At 48.6% G+C, this 24,374-nt stretch overlaps 1 long non-coding RNA gene across 2 annotated transcripts in view; it reads right to left on the bottom strand.

Moving 5' to 3' along the window:
* The window catches only part of LOC308690752, a 133,307-nt gene extending 115,414 nt beyond the window's left edge, over window positions 1-17,893 (bottom strand). Inside the window, exon 1 of one of the 2 annotated variants that reach the window (XR_014030181.1) lies at window positions 17,309-17,893. This is a non-coding gene — a long non-coding RNA (uncharacterized lncRNA). The remainder of the gene's footprint in view (window positions 1-17,308) is intronic. The other variant, XR_014030182.1, reaches the window with a different exon arrangement.
* Between the last annotated feature and the right edge of the window lie 6,481 nt (window positions 17,894-24,374).

Below are 24,374 nucleotides of genomic sequence, written 5' to 3'. Positions count from 1 at the left end.
AAAGGCCTGAAGCATTACTGGAAGATCCTCCAGTTGAGGATTTATGGAGGTTGACGTTATCTGTTCTGATAGAGACCCTGCGGGAGCTTTGATGTTCACAGGTTTATATATGCTGGTCAATAAGACATGAGGAGTGATCTGGTTATGACCAGTGGAAGCACAGCGCCATCTAGTGTTCACAGGCCACACTGATCCTCCAGCAGGACACACACACACACTGATCCTCCAGCAGGACACACACACACTGATCCTCCAGCAGGACACACACACAGCTGGAATACACAAGTAAAACATTCCCCATCACCTTCGCATCCAATCAAACTCATTTGTCGCTTGCTAGAAAGCAGTAAGAAATAAAAAAATTGAAAACGAACCCGCCTTCATCAATTAAACACAAGAACATGACCCAAAAAATCTACATGAAGTGAGTTTTTGCTAAAAACAAGAAAACTTATCTGCCAATGGGGTAAGATAAAAAAATCTTGTTTCTGCTGGAATTATTATAATGTTTTTTTTTTAAATTTACCCTATTGGGGTAAAACTGAGGGGCTCGTGAAGGGACTCGTGAAGGGGTTCAGGAAGGGGTTCAGGAAGGGGTTCGTGAAGGGGTTCAGGAAGGGGTTCAGGAAGGGGTTCGTGAAGGGGTTCAGGAAGGGGTTCAGGAAGGGGTTCGTGAAGGGGTTCAGGAAGGGACTCGTGAAGGGGTTCAGGAAGGGGTTCGTGAAGGGGTTCAGGAAGGGGTTCAGGAAGGGGTTCGTGAAGGGGTTCAGGAAGGGACTCGTGAAGGGGTTCAGGAAGGGGTTCAGGAAGGGGTTCGTGAAGGGGTTCAGGAAGGGACTCGTGAAGGGGTTCAGGAAGGGGTTCAGGAAGGGGTTCGTGAAGGGGTTCGTGAAGGGGTTCAGGAAGGGACTCGTGAAGGGACTCTTGAAGGGACTCGTGAAGGGACTCGTAAAGGGGTTTAGGAAGGGACTCGTAAAGGGGTTCAGGAAGGGACTCGTGAAGGGGTTCGTGAAGGGGTTCGTGAAGGGACTCGTGAAGGGACTCGTGAAGGGACTCGTGAAGGGGTTCGTGAAGGGACTCGTGAAGGGACTCGTGAAGGGACTCGTGAAGGGACTCGTGAAGGGGTTCGTGAAGGGACTCGTGAAGGGGTTCGTGAAGGGACTCGTGAAGGGGTTCGTGAAGGGGTTCGTGAAGGGGTTCGTGAAGGGGTTCGTGAAGGGACTCGTGAAGGGGTTCGTGGAGGGGTTCGTGAAGGGGTTCGTGAAGGGACTCGTGAAGGGGTTCGTGAAGGGACTCGTGAAGGGACTCGTGAAGGGGTTCGTGAAGGGGTTTGTGAAGGGACTCGTGAAGGGGTTCGTGAAGGGGTTCGTGAAGGGACTCGTGAAGGGGTTCGTGAAGGGGTTCGTGAAGGTGTTCGTGAAGGGGTTCGTGAAGGTGTTCATGAAGGGACTCGTGAAGGGGTTCGTGAAGGGACTCGTGAAGGGACTCGTGAAGGGGTTCGTAGAGGGGTTCGTGGAGGGGTTCGTGAAGGGGTTCGTGAAGGGGTTCGTGAAGGTGTTCGTGAAGGGGTTCGTGAAGGGACTCGTGAAGGGACTCGTGAAGGGACTCGTGAAGGGGTTCGTGGAGGGGTTCGTGAAGGGACTCGTGAAGGGACTCGTAAAGGGGTTCAGGAAGGGACTCGTAAAGGGGTTCAGGAAGGGACTCGTGAAGGGGTTCGTGAAGGGGTTCGTGAAGGGACTCGTGAAGGGACTCGTGAAGGAACTCGTAAAGGGGTTCGTGAAGGGACTCGTGAAGGGACTCGTGAAGGGACTCGTGAAGGGGTTCGTGAAGGGGTTCGTGAAGGGGTTCGTGAAGGTGTTCGTGAAGGGGTTCGTGGAGGGGTTCGTGAAGGGGTTCGTGAAGGGGTTCGTGAAGGGACTCGTGAAGGGACTCGTGAAGGGACTCGTAAAGGGGTTCGTGAAGGGACTCGTGAAGGGACTCGTGAAGGGACTCGTGAAGGGACTCGTGAAGGGGTTCGTGAAGGGGTTTGTGAAGGGACTCGTGAAGGGGTTCGTGAAGGGGTTCGTGAAGGGACTCGTGAAGGGGTTCGTGAAGGGGTTCGTGAAGGTGTTCGTGAAGGGGTTCGTGAAGGTGTTCATGAAGGGACTCGTGAAGGGGTTCGTGAAGGGGTTCGTGAAGGGACTCGTGAAGGGACTCGTGAAGGGGTTCGTAGAGGGGTTCGTGGAGGGGTTCGTGAAGGGGTTCGTGAAGGGGTTCGTGAAGGTGTTCGTGAAGGGGTTCGTGAAGGGACTCGTGAAGGGACTCGTGAAGGGACTCGTGAAGGGACTCGTGAAGGGGTTCGTGGAGGGGTTCGTGAAGGGACTTGTGAAGGGACTCGTAAAGGGGTTCAGGAAGGGACTCGTAAAGGGGTTCAGGAAGGGACTCGTGAAGGGGTTCGTGAAGGGGTTCGTGAAGGGACTCGTGAAGGGACTCGTGAAGGGACTCGTAAAGGGGTTCGTGAAGGGACTCGTGAAGGGACTCGTGAAGGGACTCGTGAAGGGGTTCGTGGAGGGGTTCGTGAAGGGGTTCGTGAAGGTGTTCGTGAAGGGGTTCGTGAAGGGACTCGTGAAGGGACTCGTGAAGGGACTCGTGAAGGGGTTCGTGGAGGGGTTCGTGAAGGGACTCGTGAAGGGACTCGTGAAGGGGTTCGTGAAGGGGTTCGTGAAGGGGTTCGTGAAGGTGTTCGTGAAGGGGTTCGTGGAGGGGTTCGTGAAGGGGTTCGTGAAGGGGTTCGTTAAGGGACTCGTGAAGGGACTCGTGAAGGGACTCGTAAAGGGGTTCGTGAAGGGACTCGTGAAGGGACTCGTGAAGGGACTCGTGAAGGGGTTCGTGAAGGGGTTCGTGAAGGGGTTCATGAAGGTGTTCGTGAAGGGGTTCGTGGAGGGGTTCGTGAAGGGGTTCGTGAAGGGGTTCGTGAAGGTGTTCGTGAAGGGGTTCGTGAAGGGACTCGTGAAGGGACTCGTGAAGGGACTCGTGAAGGGGTTCGTGAAGGGACTCGTGAAGGGGTTCGTGAAGGGGTTCGTGGAGGGGTTCGTGGAGGGGTTCGTGGAGGGACTCGTGAAGGGACTCGTGAAGGTGTTCCTGAAGGGACTCGTGAAGGGGTTCGTGAAGGGGTTCGTGAAGGGGTTCGTGAAGGGACTCGTGAAGGGGTTCGTGGAGGGGTTCGTGAAGGGGTTCGTGAAGGGACTCGTGAAGGGGTTCGTGAAGGGACTCGTGAAGGGACTCGTGAAGGGGTTCGTGGAGGGGTTCGTGAAGGGGTTCGTGAAGGGGTTCGTGAAGGGACTCGTGAAGGTGTTCCTGAAGGGACTCGTGAAGGGGTTCGTGAAGGGGTTCGTGAAGGGACTCGTGAAGGGGTTCGTGAAGGGACTCGTGAAGGGACTCGTGAAGGGGTTCGTGAAGGGACTCGTGAAGGGACTCGTGAAGGGGTTCGTGAAGGGGTTCGTGAAGGGGTTCGTGGAGGGGTTTGTGAAGGGGTTCGTGAAGGGGTTCGTGAAGGGACTCGTGAAGGGACTCGTGAAGGGGTTCGTGGAGGGGTTCGTGGAGGGGTTCGTGAAGGGGTTCGTGAAGGTGTTCGTGAAGGGACTCGTGAAGGGACTCGTGCAGGGGCTCGTGAAGGGACTCGTGAAGGGACTCGTGAAGGGACTCGTGAAGGGGTTTGTGAAAGGGTTCTTGAAGGGGTTCCTGAAGGGACTCGTGAAGGGACTCGTGAAGGTGTTCGTGAAGAGGTTCGTGAAGGTGTTCGTGAAGGGGTTCGTGAAGGGGTTCCTGAAGGGACTAGTGTAGGGGATCGTGAAGGGGTGAAGGGAAAACCCCTAGAAATGACGTCCCCTTCCCGAAGTGCCCTTCAAAAACACTGTTTGGAAGTCATCCAGATCAATACATGACCCTGAGAATTTAAATATTTAAAACACATGCAGTTTATTGGAACTATTACTGATTTCATACTTCACAAATGACTGACAAATATGCATCACATTACGTTTATTAATTGCCTGTAATCCAAATGGATGGAAATTGTAGCTCAAATAATCTGCCGTAATGTAAAATTAGTCCTGAAAATATTTATTGAGTGTAAGACATTAACAAACAGCCAAGCTTTATGTCAATAATTATATCTATATCAGTGTTTGCTTTGAAGGATCCTCTTTGTTACTTTTCTTTGTCAACACATTAATGTCAAGCTGAGAACAACAATAAAGGCTAAATAAATGTGTATTAGACTAAACATAGTATCTCTCAGAAGATCTGATGGTCTGGCAGTGGTGACAAGTTCAACTCAATAGATGGAGCTATAAAGCATCAAACCCATCTTTTATTCTCAATTAATTCTAGTTTAGTACTACATTTGGGGACAATCATAATAAATACTTAAGAGAATATATATAATAATGTGTACTATGACGGTCATTCTGAGGTTATTGACCCATCCTGACATAAGAAAGGGTAAACAAAACGTTTATGAGAAAATGGATGAAGCGCCAAAAGGAAAACGAATACGTCTCAACATATTTAACAGATTAATCCAAATTAATTTCTTGTCACATGGGACAAAACTACAAGACTGAAGGAATGATAAAAGCTTATGTATGAAGAACGAGTGCCAGATTGGTGGGTTTGGTTCAGCATTAGTACATCTGCATTAATCCATGCCAACTGGTTAGTGTAAATATCAAATATCAGTGTTTGTGAAAAGCCCTGGCATAGACAGTCATCAGAGAGTTCACTATATCAGAAAGTCTCACAGTGAACAGTGTCTGATGGTTCAGGTGGTGTTTCTTCTAATAAATAGCAAAGGGAAACGAATCTCAGCAATGCTTATCACCATCTCAGAGACACAGTCCCAAAGTGTTCAAAGAAAAGAGACAGAAATATTGGTCTGGGAGACTTCAGCTTTATGGCATACCGCAGTAGTGGAGTGCAGGGCACAACCTAACACTTTTATAGACTTTCTCAGTTTGTGTAAATCCACTTTGTCAATGAAATACAATTAGTAACTTTTACATATAAAATAATGGAATTTTTTAATAATGAAAAAAAAAAAAACAAATGTTTGAGTTTGACAACAAACACACCACAAAACACACCTATACAGCACAGTTCAAAACATATTGACTCTCAGTCTTTATTCACCTTTTTCTCAAGGTTTCTCAATAGAATTCATAAAAGTATAGAATACAATGTAATATTTCTAATAGGACCTCAGTGTGACAACATTAATCCTCTTGTGGAGATTAGAGAGTGTATGGAGAGATCATGTGTGTGTGTGTGTGTGTGTGTGTGTGTGTGGTGTGTGGGACTCATCAGCAGAGGGCGCTCTGTGTCCAAGACATGGATTTAGGTGGGAGTTCAGATAGAAGAAATGAGATGCATTTCTAGTTTCAACATTATTTTTTGTTCAGATATTCCTCTCGATAATAGAAAAGCATCGGCTGTATGCAGAGTGACCTACATTAGGTTTTTGACCACTGAAAATGTGTACGATTGACCAATTTACTCATGGAGCCGATAAATAAAATGATATTAAATTAAAATGGAAGACACTAAAGGTGAGTAGATAGAGGGAAGCAACGATGAACAGGTGAAACACCTGCACACTGTAGGTTGTCTGCACAGATATAACCAAATACTGACATTGTCTCCTCCTAAACTTCCAGATGTAAGCTTATATTACAGTCGTTCCCAAGCTTTGACAATACTCAATATCTTCTGTACTTCTGCTGTAACTATGACGAAACTAAGAGAACTGATATATTAAATGAATTAGCCGGGATTCATTTTGTGATGCCAACTGTTTGTTCTTCAATAAAAAAAAACTATAGTTGTTGAGGGTTATGATTTGAGTGTACATTTTATCATTTATTTACATATTAACATAGGCTATTTTTTTAAGAGGTCGTTTATTTTGATATTTTAATAATAATTTATTCATATAAATACTTTTAAGTCTTATTTTCCTCGGAGGTTCCCGGTTTGAAACTGAAGCGCGTGTGCTACATTCACCGGCCACCAGGTGGAGCCATACACCATGAAATACTCAATCAAGGGCCAGTACAGCATTATCCGCACATTATACAGAACAACACACTGATGTCTGAGTCTGAGAGAGAGAGGGGTGATGGTTTCTAGACTTCAGCTTCAAACACTGGGTGACATTCACTGAAGCATGCGTACGCACGTACATTTGTGAGTGAAATGTGTTTACGAATGATTTTATGAACAAATCCAAAAAAAATGTAAACAGAAATTGTTTGGCAAGACTACTGGTAGTTACACTCAAATCTCTAAACAGCCCAAACGTCCCGACAGAGAAAGTCTCCACTCAAAGACACACGTCACATGTCCCACATGTCCCACTCTCTCCACTGCTGGTGAAGTGAACTTACACACACACACACACACACACACAGCTAAAGGTCCTGCTGTTACTGAGCCGAATCAAGGCCTGTGTGCCTCATGTAGACTGAACACACTGAGTTTGAGTTCTCTGACCCTTCCTCTGGCCATTTGGTTTTCTCAGCCTCTCCCACTCGCAGACACATTCCCACACACACACACACACACGCACACACACACCTCTGAACAAAGCGTCCATTTTCCCAAGGAAGGGTCAGCAGGTCCTCCATCAGACAGAGGCTTGTTCTCGGCCAGACCCCCTCTCTCCAGCCCAGAGACAAGCGCACATTGTTCCCGCACACACACACACACACACACACACCGCAGACCAGCTCAACACACACCGCAGACCAGCTCAACACACACCGCACACCTCTCTCCAGCCCAGAGACAAGCGCACATTGTTCCCGCACACACACACACACACACACACACACACACACACACACCACAGACCAGCTCAACACACACCGCAGACCAGCTCAACACACACCGCACACCTCTCTCCAGCCCAGAGACAAGCGCACATTGTTCCCGCACACACACACACACACACACACACACACACACACACACCACAGACCAGCTCAACACACACCGCAGACCAGCTCAACACACACCGCACACCTCTCTCCAGCCCAGAGACAAGCGCACATTGTTCCCGCACACACACACACACACACACACACACACACACACACCGCAGACCAGCTCAACACACACCGCAGACCAGCTCAACACACACCGCACACCTCTCTCCTGCCCAGAGACAAGCGCACATTGTTCCCGCACACACACACACACACACACACACACACCGCAGACCAGCTCAACACACACCGCAGACCAGCTCAACACACACCGCAGACCAGCTCAACACACACCGCAGACCAGCTCAACACACACCGCAGACCAGCTCAACACACACCACAGACCAGCTCAACACACACCGCAGACCAGCTCAACACACACCGCAGACCAGCTCAACACACACCGCACACCTCTCTCCAGCCCAGAGACAAGCGCACATTGTTCCCGCACACACACACACACAACAAACACACACACACACACACCGCAGACCAGCGCAACACACACCGCACACCGCTCTCCTGCACCAGCCCAGAGACAAGCGCACATTGTTCCCGCACACACACACACACACACAACAAACACACCGCACACCTCTCTCCAGCAGCAGACCAGCTCAACACACCGAGAGACGCAGGGATACGCCACACACACACACCAGCGCTCAATACACACGACAGACCAGCTCAACACACACCGAGAGACGCAGGGATACGCCACACACACACACACACCAGTGCTCAACACACACCGAGAGACGCAGGGATACGCCACACACACACACCAGCGCTCAATACACACCACAGACCAGCTCAACACACACACACACACACACACACATACCAGCGCTCAACACACACCGAGAGACGCAGGGATACGCCACACACACACACACACCAGCGCTCAACACACACCGAGAGACGCAGGGATACGCCACACACACACACACACCAGCACTCAACACACACCGAGAGACGCAGGGATACGCCACACACACACACCAGCGCTCAATACACACCACAGACCAGCTCAACACACATACCAGCGCTCAACACACACCGAGAGACGCAGGGATACGCCACACACACACACACACCAGCGCTCAACACACACCACAGACCAGCTCAACACACACCACAGACCAGCTCAACACACACCGCAGACCAGCTCAACACACACCACAGACCAGCTCAACACACACCGCAGACCAGCTCAACACACACCGCACACCTCTCTCCTGCCCAGAGACAAGCGCACATTGTTCCCGCACACACACACACACACACACCACAGACCAGCTCAACACACACTGAGAGACGCAGGGATACGCCACACACACACACCAGCGCTCAACACACACCGAGAGACGCAGAGATACGCCACACACACACACACCAGCGCTCAACACACACCAAAGACCAGCTCAACACACATACCAGCGCTCAACACACACCGAGAGACGCAGGGATACGCCACACACACACACACCAGCGCTCAACACACACACCGCAGACCAGCTCAACACACACACCAGCACTCAACACACACCGAGAGATGCAGGGATACGCCACACACACACACACACACCAGCGCTCAACACACACCGAGAGATGCAGGGGTACGCCACACACACACACACACACACACACACACACCAGCGCTCAACACACACACCGCAGACCAGCTCAACACACACACCAGCACTCAACACACACCGAGAGATGCAGGGATACGCCACACACACACACACACACACACACACACACACACACACACACACACACACACACCAGCGCTCAACACACACCGAGAGACGCAGGGATACGCCACACACACACACACACACACCAGTGCTCAACACACACCGAGAGACGCAGGGATACGCCACACACACACACACCAGCGCTCAACACACACCGAGAGACGCAGGGATACGCCACACACACACACACACACCAGCGCTCAACACACACCGAGAGATGCAGGGGTACGCCACACACACACACACCAGCACTCAACACACACCGAGAGATGCAGGGATACGCCACACACACACACACACACACCAGCGCTCAACACACACCGAGAGACGCAGGGATACGCCACACACACACACACACACCAGCGCTCAACACACACCGAGAGATGCAGGGGTACGCCACACACACACACACCAGCACTCAACACACACCGAGAGATGCAGGGATACGCCACACACACACACACACACACACACACACACACACACACACACACACACACACACCAGCGCTCAACACACACCGAGAGACGCAGGGATACGCCACACACACACACACACACCAGCGCTCAACACACACCGAGAGATGCAGGGGTACGCCACACACACACACACCAGCGCTCAACACACACCGAGAGATGCAGGGGTACGCCACACACACACACACCAGCGCTCAACACACACCGAGAGATGCAGGGGTACGCCACACACACACACACCAGCGCTCAACACACACCGAGAGATGCAGGGGTACGCCACACACACACACACCAGCACTCAACACACACCGAGAGATGCAGGGATACGCCACACACACACACACACACCAGTGCTCAACACACACCGAGAGACGCAGGGATACGCCACACACACACACACCAGCGCTCAACACACACCGAGAGACGCAGGGATACGCCACACACACACACACACACCAGCGCTCAACACACACCGAGAGATGCAGGGATACGCCACACACACACACACCAGCGCTCAACACACACCGAGAGATGCAGGGGTACGCCACACACACACACACCAGCACTCAACACACACCGAGAGATGCAGGGGTACGCCACACACACACACACACACACACACCAGCGCTCAACACACACACCGCAGACCAGCTCAACACACACACCAGCACTCAACACACACCGAGAGATGCAGGGATACGCCACACACACACACACACACACACACACACACACACACACCAGCGCTCAACACACACCGAGAGACGCAGGGATACGCCACACACACACACACACACACCAGTGCTCAACACACACCGAGAGACGCAGGGATACGCCACACACACACACACACACACCAGTGCTCAACACACACCGAGAGACGCAGGGATACGCCACACACACACACACCAGTGCTCAACACACACCGAGAGACGCAGGGATACGCCACACAACACACACACCAGTGCTCAACACACACCGAGAGACGCAGGGATACGCCACACACACACACACACACACACACACACACACACACACACACACACACCAGCGCTCAACACACACCGAGAGACGCAGGGATACGCCACACACACACACACACACACCAGTGCTCAACACACACCGAGAGACGCAGGGATACGCCACACACACACACACCAGTGCTCAACACACACCGAGAGACGCAGGGATACGCCACACAACACACACACCAGTGCTCAACACACACCGAGAGACGCAGGGATACGCCACACACACACACACACACACACCAGTGCTCAACACACACCGAGAGACGCAGGGATACGCCACACACACACACACCAGCGCTCAACACACACCGAGAGACGCAGGGATACGCCACACACACACACACACACACCAGTGCTCAACACACACCGAGAGACGCAGGGATACGCCACACACACACACACCAGTGCTCAACACACACCGAGAGACGCAGGGATACGCCACACACACACACACACACACACCAGTGCTCAACACACACTGCAGACCAGCTCAACACACACATACACACACACACACACCAGTGCTCAACACACACCGAGAGACGCAGGGATACGCCACACACACACACACACACACACCAGTGCTCAACACACACTGCAGACCAGCTCAACACACACATACACACACACACACACACCAGTGCTCAACACACACCGAGAGACGCAGGGATACGCCACACACACACACACACACCAGTGCTCAACACACACTGCAGACCAGCTCAACACACACATACACACACACACACACACCAGTGCTCAACACACACCGAGAGACGCAGGGATACGCCACACATATACACACACACACACCAGTGCTCAACACACACTGCAGACCAGCTCAACACACACATACACACACACACACACCAGTGCTCAACACACACCGAGAGACGCAGGGATACGCCACACACACACACACACACCAGTGCTCAACACACACCGAGAGACGCAGGGATACGCCACACATATACACACACACACACCAGTGCTCAACACACACTGCAGACCAGCTCAACACACACACACACACACACACACACACACACACACACACACACACACACACAAGTAAAGACTCTTAGAAAGCACATGAAACCCTTGCTAATTATTGATACTCTTACGGATTATTTGCTGAAGGTTCTCGTTTAAAGATGAACTGAACTGAAGAAATCAACATTGATAACGTGTTGTTTATGACAATTAAAAGTAAATTACACAAAAAAATATATATATATATCAATATAGCTTTTTTTTAAAAGCAACACAAAAACTGCGTTTGTTGGTGTAAGAACGCTGGCAGTTCTGATGACGTCACTGGAATGGCAGGACCTGTGAAGGTACAGAGGCGGCTGGAGCTGCAGGTCCTACACACACGGAAGTGAGTCGTTGTGGTCACGCGTTTGAGCCTGTGAGGGACAGGCCAGTAGTACCTGACTACCACCACAAGGAGGACGAGCAGTTTCAGGCTCCACCTACAGTACAGGGTCGTGTGGGGGGAAGTGACTGGCGCGGGCGCGGGCGGAGCATGGACACTGCAGCGGAGTCAACCTGGAACATTTATTTCTGAAATGCAATTTGTGATCCTTGCTCCCCCCGCCCCCGCTCCTCCTTTTCCACTCTGTGTGTGTGTTTAGAGCATGTTATGTTATGAGAGGCGAATCATGACTACTTCAGACTTCATGATCATGACTTTCTTGTCCCGTCAGCCGTTATCCTGTTCTCGTAGCGCACTCTTCAATTGCACGCGCAAATGCGGCGGCGCGCGCTGTATCGCCTCACTGATCCAAGTGCAAAAGAAACTACGAGCGTGCAACGCCGTTACGTTGTAAATTACACGAAATAAAAGTAATGCAGGTATGATCCAGATTGTATTTGCAATGTACATAGTCAGTTATTAATGGAGCAATAGTGGGTGATGGTGTTATACGAGGGAACTGTGGCGGGAGGTTGGAGGGCTGTAGCCTGTCTCTCTTTTATTGTTTACAAGCACATTATGCATTTTAGTAAATAGAGACTGTCGTGTGCATTTAGAGAAAAATACTAAAACATGGTTGAGGTACTGTGCGTTTTAGAAAGTCGAGGACGATAAATGGCAAATGTGATTGGACGAATTCATCCAATGGGATCGCTTGTTAAGTTAGCTGCACGCAAAATGTTAAAATCAAAATACTGCACAGATACCTCTTACTATGGACCTAGCAGCTAACGTTAGTTCTGCGAGTTGAACTCCCTGCATCAGCAATGTTTCCTGACACGATGAACATCAGCTAGCTTCAGGGTGAGTAGAGGGACATTGGATTCTGTGTACAGACCTGCTGCGGTTTAGTTAGCTACTAGTAAACGCATTATTATCGATCTGTGATATCGTCAGAGTCATGATTTATTTATACAGTTTATATGGTCGGGGTGGTGGCTAGCTTGTGGAGTTTGACAAAAGTGCCTCCAGCGTGTTTAGCTGCTAGCCCTTTACCTAGGTTGGATCGTTTGGTATCTAGCTTGGTTTTGTGACTCAATTTCAATGAATGCCGAGTGTGTCAGTCTCAGTTTAGTTGAACGCTATAAAGCCTGGTTTCCTCGTCAAAGGTAGCCTGTGAAAATGTATTGTAACCCCAGCTGCCTTAGCCCTATACCATTCATTACTACAGCCAGGGGCAATACAGTATGACCCCCCCCCCCCCCTAGACCTGCTGGTTTCTGTTCCCTCATGTCAGCTGGCCTCAGACTGTGTACATGCTATGGCTGCTCCGCTTGTGTTGGTTAGCAACAGAGTCGCTTACCATGCCAGTGACGTAGCGGAATGCTGAAATCCAACATGGCGGCGCCCGTGTAACAACAACAACATTTTCAACGAACCATTTTATCCCTTTTAACAAATTCTGCCATTTTAATAATTGTACCAATGAGGATAAATAAAATACATCTGTTATATCACCTTTACTCAAATTTTTAGTTCAGTTCATCTTTAAAGCATCAGAGACACACACACACACACACACACACACACACACACACACACACGCACTGAGATGTGAGTTTGGCAGATCAGCACTCAAAACTAGGCCTGTAAACACACTCTCGTCACCTGTAAACACACTCTCGTCACCTGTAAACACACTCTCGTCACCTGTAAACACACTCTCGTCACCTGTAAACACACTCCCACCTCTCCTGTGTGCTGGATTACTCCGTCGACACCAGTCTAAACCTGGAAGAGCATCTTGATGTCCTTCTGAAGTTTGAGAAGCATCTTCAGTTCATCACCGCACTAACTCACCTCTGACCTCTGACCTCTGTTCATCTTCAGTTCATCACCGCACTAACTCACCTCTGACCTCTGACCTCTGTTCATCTTCAGTTCATCACCGCACTAACTCACCTCTGACCTCTGACCTCTGTTCATCTTCAGTTCATCACCGCACTAACTCACCTCTGACCTCTGACCTCATTATCTCAGTTTATTCGCTATAGTTTAGAGAACGGTAATGAAATATGAGCAGAACTCAGAGTTATGAACTCAGCTGATATTTGACTGGTTTTGTCCGTCCTTCTGTTAGACTGTCTCACACATGAATTATGTTGAATATCTGTCAGCTGTTAAATTTAACTACACTATTAGAGAATACCAGTTTAGCTCAACCAATCACCAAGCAATGCTTCATTGTGTTCAGTCTGTGTGTAAAAAGAGCATTAGCAATTAAAGAAAACACACTTCAGCAGAACATGATCAGCTCAAAGTGTCCCAATCATTTCTGCTCCCAAATGTCACTGAAGAACATTAGTGTATGATGTGTCAGTTTACTGCATTTAAAAATAAAAATAAAAAATCTGGTGTCTGATTAACTTCTGGTTTGACTGAAGCGCTTGTTATCAACACAGCTTTACAGTGATTACAGGACAGTAACACAGCAGAGATCACACACACACACACACACACACACACACACACACACACACACACATGTGTAGAAGTCGGTCCGTCTTATGGTCGGTGTTCAGCTCCTGTCACGCCTCGAGAACAGTGTGAGGAGGATGTGTTTATTATGGGTCACCTCCACTGGGTTAACGACACACACACACACACACACACACACACGTGCAGAAGTCGGTCCGTCTTATGGTCGGTGTTCAGCTCCTGTCACGCCTCGAGAACAGTGTGAGGAGGATGTGTTTATTATCGGCCACCTCCACTGGGTTAACGACACACACACACACACACACACACACACACACACACACACACACACTCACAGTTTGAGGAGGATAACTCTACTGAAGCTGATGGTGTGTTTATCATTGGCCACCTCGACAACACCTGGGTTAACGGCACACACACACACACACACACACACACACACACTGGAATGTAACTTGTGGTTTACAAAAGAAAGTGAGGTCAATTTAACTGAACACAAGCGCTGAGTTCCTGCCAGACGCAGCACACACACACTCATGTACGCCTCTCTTGCGGTTTACCACAGGTGTGTGTTATATTACAGCAGAGTAAACACCTGCTGCAGGCACACACTCCTCACACACACTCAGACCTGTTCATGAGCTCAGGCACACACACACACACACACACACACACACTCTTAAAGACGGCTATGTTTAAACATCTGCAGAGGCCAGAGCACAGACCTGTAGGCCTGTAGTACATGTGTAGTGTCTCACTTTCAGCACACTTGATGATTATCATTATTAATATGTACAATATTATCTAACATTATGTATTGTAGTGATGAACAGGAACTGAACTGAATGCGTTTCTGGTTTACGTCTCTGTCGGCTGCATGAACACATCGATGTTGAGAGAGCAATCGCGCCGCTAGCTTTATGCTAATGAAGGCATGACCGTGGCCAGCTGATACACACTAATGCACACAGATGAGGACAGCTGAGGCATTAATCTGCGTGTGTTTCTGACACACTCCTCTAATGTTAGCGTCCGCTCAGCCTCGACGGCAAACACACTGCTGTTCTTTCCCTGCTAATGCAGCCAACACATTAATGACTATATTTTAATTTGATAATGTTTTTTATTTAATATTTTGTATTTTTAGGGGATTTTACGGTACTACATTATATTTGCGCAGTATTTATAATACATGTATTCACTTATTGAGCATAGACCTGAACATTACATTTCCAACTTAAACTGTTGTGAATCTTGAGCGCTTTAGAGCGACAGACTTAAGTCTGATCTCTTGTCAAAGACGACACTCGGCAGATTATTGAAAAGATAACTTAAAAATAAGTTACAGAATTGTATGTGTATTGCTGTGAAAAATACACAAAAATACTATTTAAAATTTTATATGAAAAATATATTTTCAAAATCACGTTTTAAAACGATGAGAAAATCAAAGCCATAAATCCTATCAAAGCCTAAACAAGTTTAAATCTAATCCAAAGTTGAGCTTGATATCTCCAGAAATGAGCTTTCAGTGAGAGTGTGTTTGGCCGCAGTACCACACGCTTCCACTAGAGGAAATCAGTCTCACACTCATGACTTCATAGTTCAAGTCTGAATATTTTATTCAGGACCATTTAACCTGTTCGAATCATGATTTTTGTGTTTGTGGTCACAGAGCAAGTGCCAAAACCGTTACCAAGTTTCGTCCCATTCCGATGAAGAAAAAATATATTTAAAAAACTAAACATACAATTTTTCTTTTTTTTGAGCGAAGAGCAACAGAGGGTTCAGGAGTGAGTCTCCCTCGTCTACCTGTGATCCGGTCGACCCAAGCGCATCTCAACACCAGGTGTAAACAGGGCCGGGGATAAACCAAAGCAAGCACAACACAAACACGTGCTTCCCACTCTTGATGAAGAGGAGAGAAGAGAAGAGAAGAGAAGAGAAGAGAAGAGAAGAGAAGAGAAGAGAAGAGAAGAGAAGAGAAGAGAAGAGAAGAGAGGAGGAGAAGAGAGGAGAAGAGAGGAGGAGAGAAGAGGAGAGGAGAGGAGAGGAGAGGAGAGGAGAGAAGAGAAGAGAGGAGAGGAGAGGAGAGGAGAGGAGAGGAGAGGAGAGGAGAGGAGAGGAGAGGAGAGGAGAGGAGAGGAGAGAGGAGAGGAGAGGAGAGGAGAGGAGAGGAGAGGAGAGGAGAGGAGAGGAGAGGAGAGAGGAGAGGAGAGAGAAGTGCTTCAGCCTCTTCAGGGACGGAGAGCCGCTTCTGCTGGACATCGGGTTCCTCTCAGAGCAGAAAGGAGGACTTGTTTGAGAGAGAGAGAGGCTTATAGTGGATCTCTGTCCCGGCTCAACAATAGAGGAATTCTGCTCGGGAAGAGGGGCGAGTCCTTTAAAACACACCCAGCGCCCACTGTCCACTAGCTAAATACACTCACACACACACACTTAGAATAATAAAGAGGAGACGCCGTCATCAACACGAGTCAGGAGTGTCACTGCTGAAGGGTCTCACCACTAATGATCACTCTGTGTTCATAAGAGTCGACCAAACTGAAACTAGTCATATCTACTTCAGTAACTTGAGCTGTGAGATTCTGAACTTCAGTATCAGTGTGATGAGAGCTGTCAGCGTCAGCTGAAGACATGGGAACCAAGCTACCAGATCAACACCTAACGCAGTTAAAGTACCATGTTAATATCATCCCTTCATGGTGCTAGTTCTGGTTAGGGTTGTAAGCCTCTTGGTTTTGAAGTTTTGCTAACCAGACCGAGTCATGTTTAACACACATGAATGCAGCACTTCTGTGTGCTGGAAATACTGCGATATTTTAAACGCAAAGAGTGTTAACAAAACATAAATAAACAAAACATCTAAATAAACGGACGTAATTGCGTCATTAACTATGATTGACAGGCAAACAAGTGAAGACACCAACTGTAGCATACAGGCATTATACTAGAGAAAGGTAAACAGAAATGTGAACTGTATGGATTATTAATACTCTGATGAATAGCGCGTTGTGCTGGTCATATCTGTTAGCCTGCTGTTATTGATGAAGCTGTTAGCATATTAAACGTTACCTTTATCTCACGGTAACTTACTTACCAGTTTCTGCTGAGGAGTTTGTGCTTCTTCTCTTCCTTCTGTCAATCCTTCATCCTTTAAATAAGTATATTATTCCACATGTTAAGTTATTCCATAAGTCATATCCAAAACACGCCAGAATCCCAGAGATACAGGATTCATGTTCACGTTCCCAGAGGCTTTAGCATCCAAGCGGACTGAAGGAGTCCATACACATCCACACAATCCAGAGGAACTCATGCGCTTTCTGCCCTTCACTGAGGCTGTCGACCCACGTGCCACACACACACACACACACACACACACACACACACACACCTCCACATCATCCAGCGAAGATCTTCTTCACACTCGCCAACGACGTCCTGATGTTAAACCGAGAGACTCGGATGAAGTTCCGGAGGAAATCTTGTGTTTCGCTGTGATGTGTCAAGAGTAAGAGAAGCGCGCGCACGCACACACACACACACACACACACACACACACACACACACACACACACACACACTCTCTCTCTCTCTCTCTCTCTCTCTCGCTCTCACATACACACATTCACAGTGAGACTGCCAGCGGCAGACTGAAGCTCCGCTCAGTCCCATATCACACACTCTCTCTCTCTCTCTCTCTCTCTCTCTCTCTCTCTCTCTCTCTCTCTCTCTCTCTCTCTCTCTCTCTCTCTCTCTCTCTCTCACACACACACACACACACACACACACACACACACACACACAGAACCATGGGAAATGTACAGTTAGTCTGAGTTCTCTATTAATTGTCTTTGTACAAACATTTAAATTAATCATTTGATGCTTTTTTATTTATTTTTTACTTTTTTTAATGTTGTAGGCTAATTAAATCCCTACATGTAATAACAATGTTAATGATTTTTTCTTTAGTTTCATCTGTCTATAATTAACCCACCCTAGCATCACCAACCCTGTCCCTAACCTCACCCGTATCTCAGCTCAATAGCAGACACACTTCTGTTTCACAGTAGCCTACAACATGAACACAATAAGTTAACAAACTTTTTTTTCACAGACATCTAATATAAAGTAGGAACTCAACATGTATATTTCTTTAATAAAGCCTAACTATAAGCAATATCACATGATTCTGAATGTCAGCACAATGTAAAATGCATTTTTAATATGTCTAATGAGGATGCACAACATATATTGTATATTGGCTGCTCTGTATAGTGTGTTAAAAAGGGCCGCAACCTTGCAAGTGTGTCTTCGCCTGTCCAATATCAACATGTTCTCCTGAAGTGACTGTGAACAGGCTCTGGTGTGTGTGTGTGTGTGTGTTAATGACAGCATCGCGTGTGAGCAGTTGAGCGTGAGTAAGATAAGATCAGCTGTCGTCACAGGACACAAAAGAGTGAATCATGCTTTCATTAATGTTCCTCCACCAGCTCCAGACATGCTTTCATTTCACACATCTCCGATCAGCTGAGGAGAAGACCAGGAGTGGACTCGGGATCAGGATCAGGGACTGATCATTTACAGTTACCATGATCTCACATACTGGAATAATACAAATCATAAATAATGTGGCATCATCATAGTAATATTGCTGTTCAGTAGATCATTCCTTTCCACCCTGGAGAAGTTTTCCCAGTTCTTCTGTGGAAGTCAGTCGCTTCGGTCTCTTCCCGTAATCCCAGACTGACTGGATGGCGAAATCTCAGTGGATTATTACAGTGTTTGCAAAAGTCTTGTTTGAAAATCTGAAATGTGTGTTTTTTACTTGCATAAATAGCAAAAGATATGCAGGTAATTTCTGTAATTCAGTTTTATATCTAATGCTATATAGCAAATATAAGAATAATGAAGTTTCTCAATGTAAATTAGCACCAGTCTTGCATAACATTTAATTAAAATTCACATGTGCATTACTCATAAACAAGACTATCATTTGATTTGGGAACACGGGGCTAAATGGCGACTTCTGTTAATTGGCCAAATAAGGTAATAGCCGATATATAAGTCTATCACTTCTTAAAACCACAGCTAGTTTGATCAATAAACAATAACCACTCTGTCCATGAACAACACACATAACCTGAGACTATTTCACTGTCCATACACTGCAAAAATACTTTTCTTACTTAGTATTTCGGTCTTGTTTCCAGTCCAAATATTTAAAAATTCTTAGATAAAGATGTATTTATTAAAGTAGTACAATGCCATATGATATTATGTCTTGTTTTCTGGGCAAATAAGTGAGTTTTTGCTTAAAAAAGGCTAAATGATCTGCCAATGGGGTCAGAAAAATAATCTTAATTCAAATTTTTTTTCTGACCCCATTGGCAGATCATTTAGCTTGTTTCAAACTCGCTTAATTTTGATTATTTCCCAGGAAAACAGGACATAATATCTTATGTCATTTTACTCATCTAGTAAATGCATCTTGATTTAAGAATTTTAAGATATTGGGACTGGAAACAAGTTGTTTTGGATGGCCAAATACTGCAGTTTATTTGACGCTAATACAAATTTAAAAGTAAATTCGTTAAATGCCGATCTATCAAAACTTAAGACCTCAGCAAGTTTGATCTATAAACAGTGATCACTGTGTCCATGAACAGGACACATAACTTGAGAGGATTTCACGGTGACGGTCCCCATAACTGTAATGCGAGTGGTTGTGGATAAGCTATAGAAGCAGAAACCCGTTCCCGGATCCAGCGCTTGCTTTAAGAGCAACACCTCCTCTGGCTGGAGTCCACACACACGCACGCACACACACACACACAGGCTCTTTCTAGTGTACCGCGCAGGAGAGGTGCGTGACTAGAGCCTGCAACCAAAACACAAAGACATTGTTTTCAGTCAAACCCCCTTTTTGGTAACTCAACCACATTCCTGTCTTGCATTCCTGAGTCACCGGCGCTCTGAAGTTTTCCTTTTTTTCTCTGCTTCTGAGAGTGATACACATAACACGGTATACAGTAGCCCTGAACCTGCAGCTGCTTCAGTTGACACCATCATGAACTCATAAAGGATTAGCACAGAATAAATAGATAATTGATTGTTTTAATGACAGGCTCTCATGCTGTTAGAGGCTGTTACCAATGAGTAAAATAGATCACTTTAATAATGCACCGTTTAAGATCGAGTTGAAGATCATACTTCTCCAGCCAACACATATGCCCATCAATGTCTAAGCCTCTGTTTTCCTCATAATACATTGGATGGTGTTTTATTCTGCCAAGCTGTAGAAAGACACCATAGAAGTATCATAAAAATGTCAAATAAATGTAAAATTTTAAATAAATCATTTTAAATCTTGCCCGCTGGTCTAGCTCTCAAATCGTATTTGCAGATTAATTCTACATACTTATTGTGTTGCGATCAGTCACATGAGAACCAGTGACATCTCTAATGCTTCCTCTAATGCCAGGATCAGACGACACGATATTGGCCTGATTTCGGCACAATCCATTTGCCGTAGGGTGTCGTGGTGATTCGTAAATAACAAGGGGAATTGGGACTCAAGAATCGATCATTTTATAGTGTGTCGACGACAACCGACGCCGCGTCTGCAACGCTTCACGACATCACGACAGAGAGATTAGCATGTTTCATTTTCCTGTACGCAGAAAAGGAGACCAGAGGCCTTTTTATTTAATTAATTGACTGCCTGTACGCTAATCTTCAACACGTTTTACGCTAAACAATACTTTTGTTGCAAACGATGTGTAGATTTTACTATGATAAAAAAGTTATTTTATAAGAGAAGGGAATGTTGCTCAATGAAAGACTCATTTACGGCCACTGCCATAGTATTTAATTGTAATATCGAGTGATATAGTAGGCTATATTGTCTAAAGAAATTGTGTTATATTGTATGTTATATTATAAATAATTAGGTGTTCTTTCTCTCGCTGCCAGGTTAGATTTGTATTGTAATGACATATGACTGCTGTGTTCCTAATGATGATAATATAACACTTTTAATGAATGAAGGTTTAAAAAACACTGTATATACATAAAACTGCATATAATTTTAATTAATTAAATATGAATTGAAAATGAAGTTTTAAGTGTAATTTTAAATGTATTTGTTGCGCCCTGCAGTGACTAGTGCTTGACAGCTAATTGTCACATTAGTCGGTTTTGATTTCTGTCTTTGTCTGTGTTCTGTCCATTAGTTCAGTTCTGTCTTCCTCTGCCCCCTGACTGTTTGTTTCTAAGGTGTTTGATTGATTGTTAGTTCAGTTCAGGTGTGTCTTGTTAATTTGCTCTTCAGTTCTGTCTATTTAGACCCTGTGTTCTGTTCTGTTCAGTTCTTTATCAGTTCTAAGTGTTACATGTAGCTGGTTGTCCTGTTGCTGTACACACAATCATGTTTTTTTTTTTGTTTTTGTTTTTTTGTTTTGTTTTTTAAATAAAGTTTTGAGTTAGTCTATAAATAAAGCTTCTGCACGTAGATCCTGTTTCATCATCCTTGCTGCAACCCATTGTAACAGAAGAACTGACCTGAAATGGATCTAGCAGCACTGCAGTTGTACCCGCCTGTGCCAGGGAACACGCTCATTCGAGGACCACATCAGTGATTTTTTTTTTTGACATTTGTAATTCCACCAAGCTCCCAGACTATGCTCTGATTGACTTTTTCTGCCATTGACTCAACCACTCACTTCAATCCATCCTCGTTCACATTCATGGATTATGCCATTCTAAAGGGTGGCTCCACCTTCACTGTGGAGGAAGTGAAGGTTCCGGTCCCTGTCCAGAGTCCAGTTAAGGCAGAGCCCTCTGCTAAGATGGTCGCCGGTTCTGAGCCCTCGGTACAGATGGCCTCCACCACGCCTGAGTCTACCGTCCTCGCCCAGACCCCGAGAGGGTCCCCATCCCCGGTTTTCATCCAGACCCCGAGAGGGTCCCCGTCCTCATCCAGAGCCCCGAGAGGGTCCTCGTCCAGAGCCCCTGAGATGACCCCGTCCTCATCCAGAGCCCCGAGAGGACCCCCGTCCTCATCCAGAGCCCCAAGAGGGTCCTCATCCAGAGCCCCGAGAGGGTCCCCATCCTCATCCAGAGCCCCGAGAGGGTCCCTGTCCAGAGCCCCGAGAGGGTCCCCATCCTCATCCAGAGCCCCGAGAGGGTCCTCATCCAGAGCCCCGAGAGGGTCCCCGTCCTCATCCAGAGCCCCAGAGAGGACCCCCGTCCTCATCCAGAGCCCCAAGAGGGTCCTCATCCAGAGCCCCGAGAGGGTCCCCATCCTCATCCAGAGCCCCGAGAGGGTCCTCGTCCAGAGCCCCGAGAGGGTCCCCATCCTCATCCAGAGCCCCGAGAGGGTCCTCATCCAGAGCCCCGAGAGGGTCCTCATCCAGAGCCCCGAGAGGGTCCTCATCCAGAGCCCCGAGAGGGTCCCCGTCCTCATCCAGCGCCCCGAGAGGGTCCTCATCCAGAGCCCCGAGAGGGTCCCCATCCTCATCCAGAGCCCAGAGAGGGTCCTCATCCAGAGCCCCTGAAAGGACCCTCCTCCTCATCCAGAGCCCCGAGAGGGTCCTCATCCAGAGCCCCGAGAGGGTCCCCGTCCTCATCCAGAGCCCCGAGAGGGTCCCCGTCCTCATCCAGAGCCCCGAGAGGGTCCTCATCCAGAGCCCCTGAGAGAACCCCCGTCCTCATCCAGAGCCCCGAGAGGGTCCTCGTCCAGAGCCCCGAGAGGGTCCTCGTCCAGAGCCCCGAGAGGGTCCCCGTCCTCGTCCAGAGCCCCTGAGAGGACCCCCGTCCTCATCCAGAGCCCCGAGAGGGTCCTCGTCCAGAGCCCCGAGAGGGTCCTCGTCCAGATCCCTGAGAGGGTCCCCGTCCTCATCCAGAGCCCCTGAGAGGACCCCCGTCCTCATCCAGAGCCCCGAGAGGGTTCTTATCCAGAGCCCCGAGAGGGTCCCCGTCTGCCTCCACCACGCCTGAGTCTACCGTCCTCGCCCAGACCCCGAGAGGGTCCCCATCCCCGGTTTTCGTCCAGACCCCGAGAGGGTCCCCGTCCTCATCCAGAGCCCCGAGAGGGTCCTCATCCAGAGCCCCAGAAAGGATCCCCGTCCTCATCCAGATCCCCGAGAGGGTCCTCATCCAGAGCCCCGAGAGGGTCCCTGTCCTCATCCAGAGCCCCGAGAGGACCCCCGTCCTCGTTCAGAGCTCCGAGAGGGTCCTCGTCCAGAGCCCCTGAGAGGACCCCGTCCTCATCCAGAGCCCTGAGAGGTTCCCCGTCCTCATCCAGAGCCCCGAGAGGGTCCTCGTCCAGAGCCCCTGAGAGGACACCGTCCTCATCCAGAGCCCCGAGAGTTTCCCCATCTTCATCCAGAGCCCCAAGAGGGTCCTCGTCCTCATCCAGATTCCCGAGAGGGTCCCCGTCCTCGTCCAGAGCCCCAGAGAGGACCCCCTTCCTCATCCAGAGCCCCGAGAGGGTCCCCGTCCTCATTCAGAGCCCCAGAGAGGACCCCCGTCCTCATCCAGAGCCCCAAGAGGGTCCTCATCCAGAGCCCCAAGAGGGTCCTCATCCAGAGCCCCGAGAGGGTCCCCATCCTCATCCAGAGCCCCGAGAGGGTCCTCGTCCAGAGCCCCGAGAGGGTCCTCTTCCAGAGCCCCGAGAGGGTTCCCATCCTCATCCAGAGCCCCGAGAGGGTCCTCATCCAGAGCCCCGAGAGGGTCCCCGTCCTCATCCAGAGCCCCGAGAGGGTCCTCGTCCAGAGTCCCGAGAGGGTCCCCGTCTTCATCCAGAGCCCCAAGAGGGTCCTCATCCAGAGCCCCAGAGAGGACCCCCGTCCTCATCCAGAGCCCCGAGAGGGTCCTCATCCAGAGCCCCTGAGAGGGTCCTCATCCAGAGCCCCGAGAGGACCCCCGTCCTCATCCAGAGCCCCGAGAGGGTCCTCATCCAGAGCCCCTGAGAGGGTCCTCATCCAGAGCCCCGAGAGGGTCCCCGTCCTCATCCAGAGCCCAGAGAGGGTCCTCGTCCAGAGCCCCAGAGAGGACCCCCGTCCTCATCCAGAGCCCCGAGAGGGACCCCGTCCTCATCCAGAGCCCCAAAGAGGACCCCCGTCCTCATCCAGAGCCCCGAGAGGGTCCTCATCCAGAGC

The sequence above is a fragment of the Scardinius erythrophthalmus genome (genome assembly GCF_964197995.2).
Source record: "Scardinius erythrophthalmus genome assembly, chromosome: 1".
NCBI classification, from domain to species: Eukaryota; Metazoa; Chordata; class Actinopteri; order Cypriniformes; family Leuciscidae; genus Scardinius; species Scardinius erythrophthalmus.
This window is presented reverse-complemented; position numbering and strand designations above follow the sequence as displayed.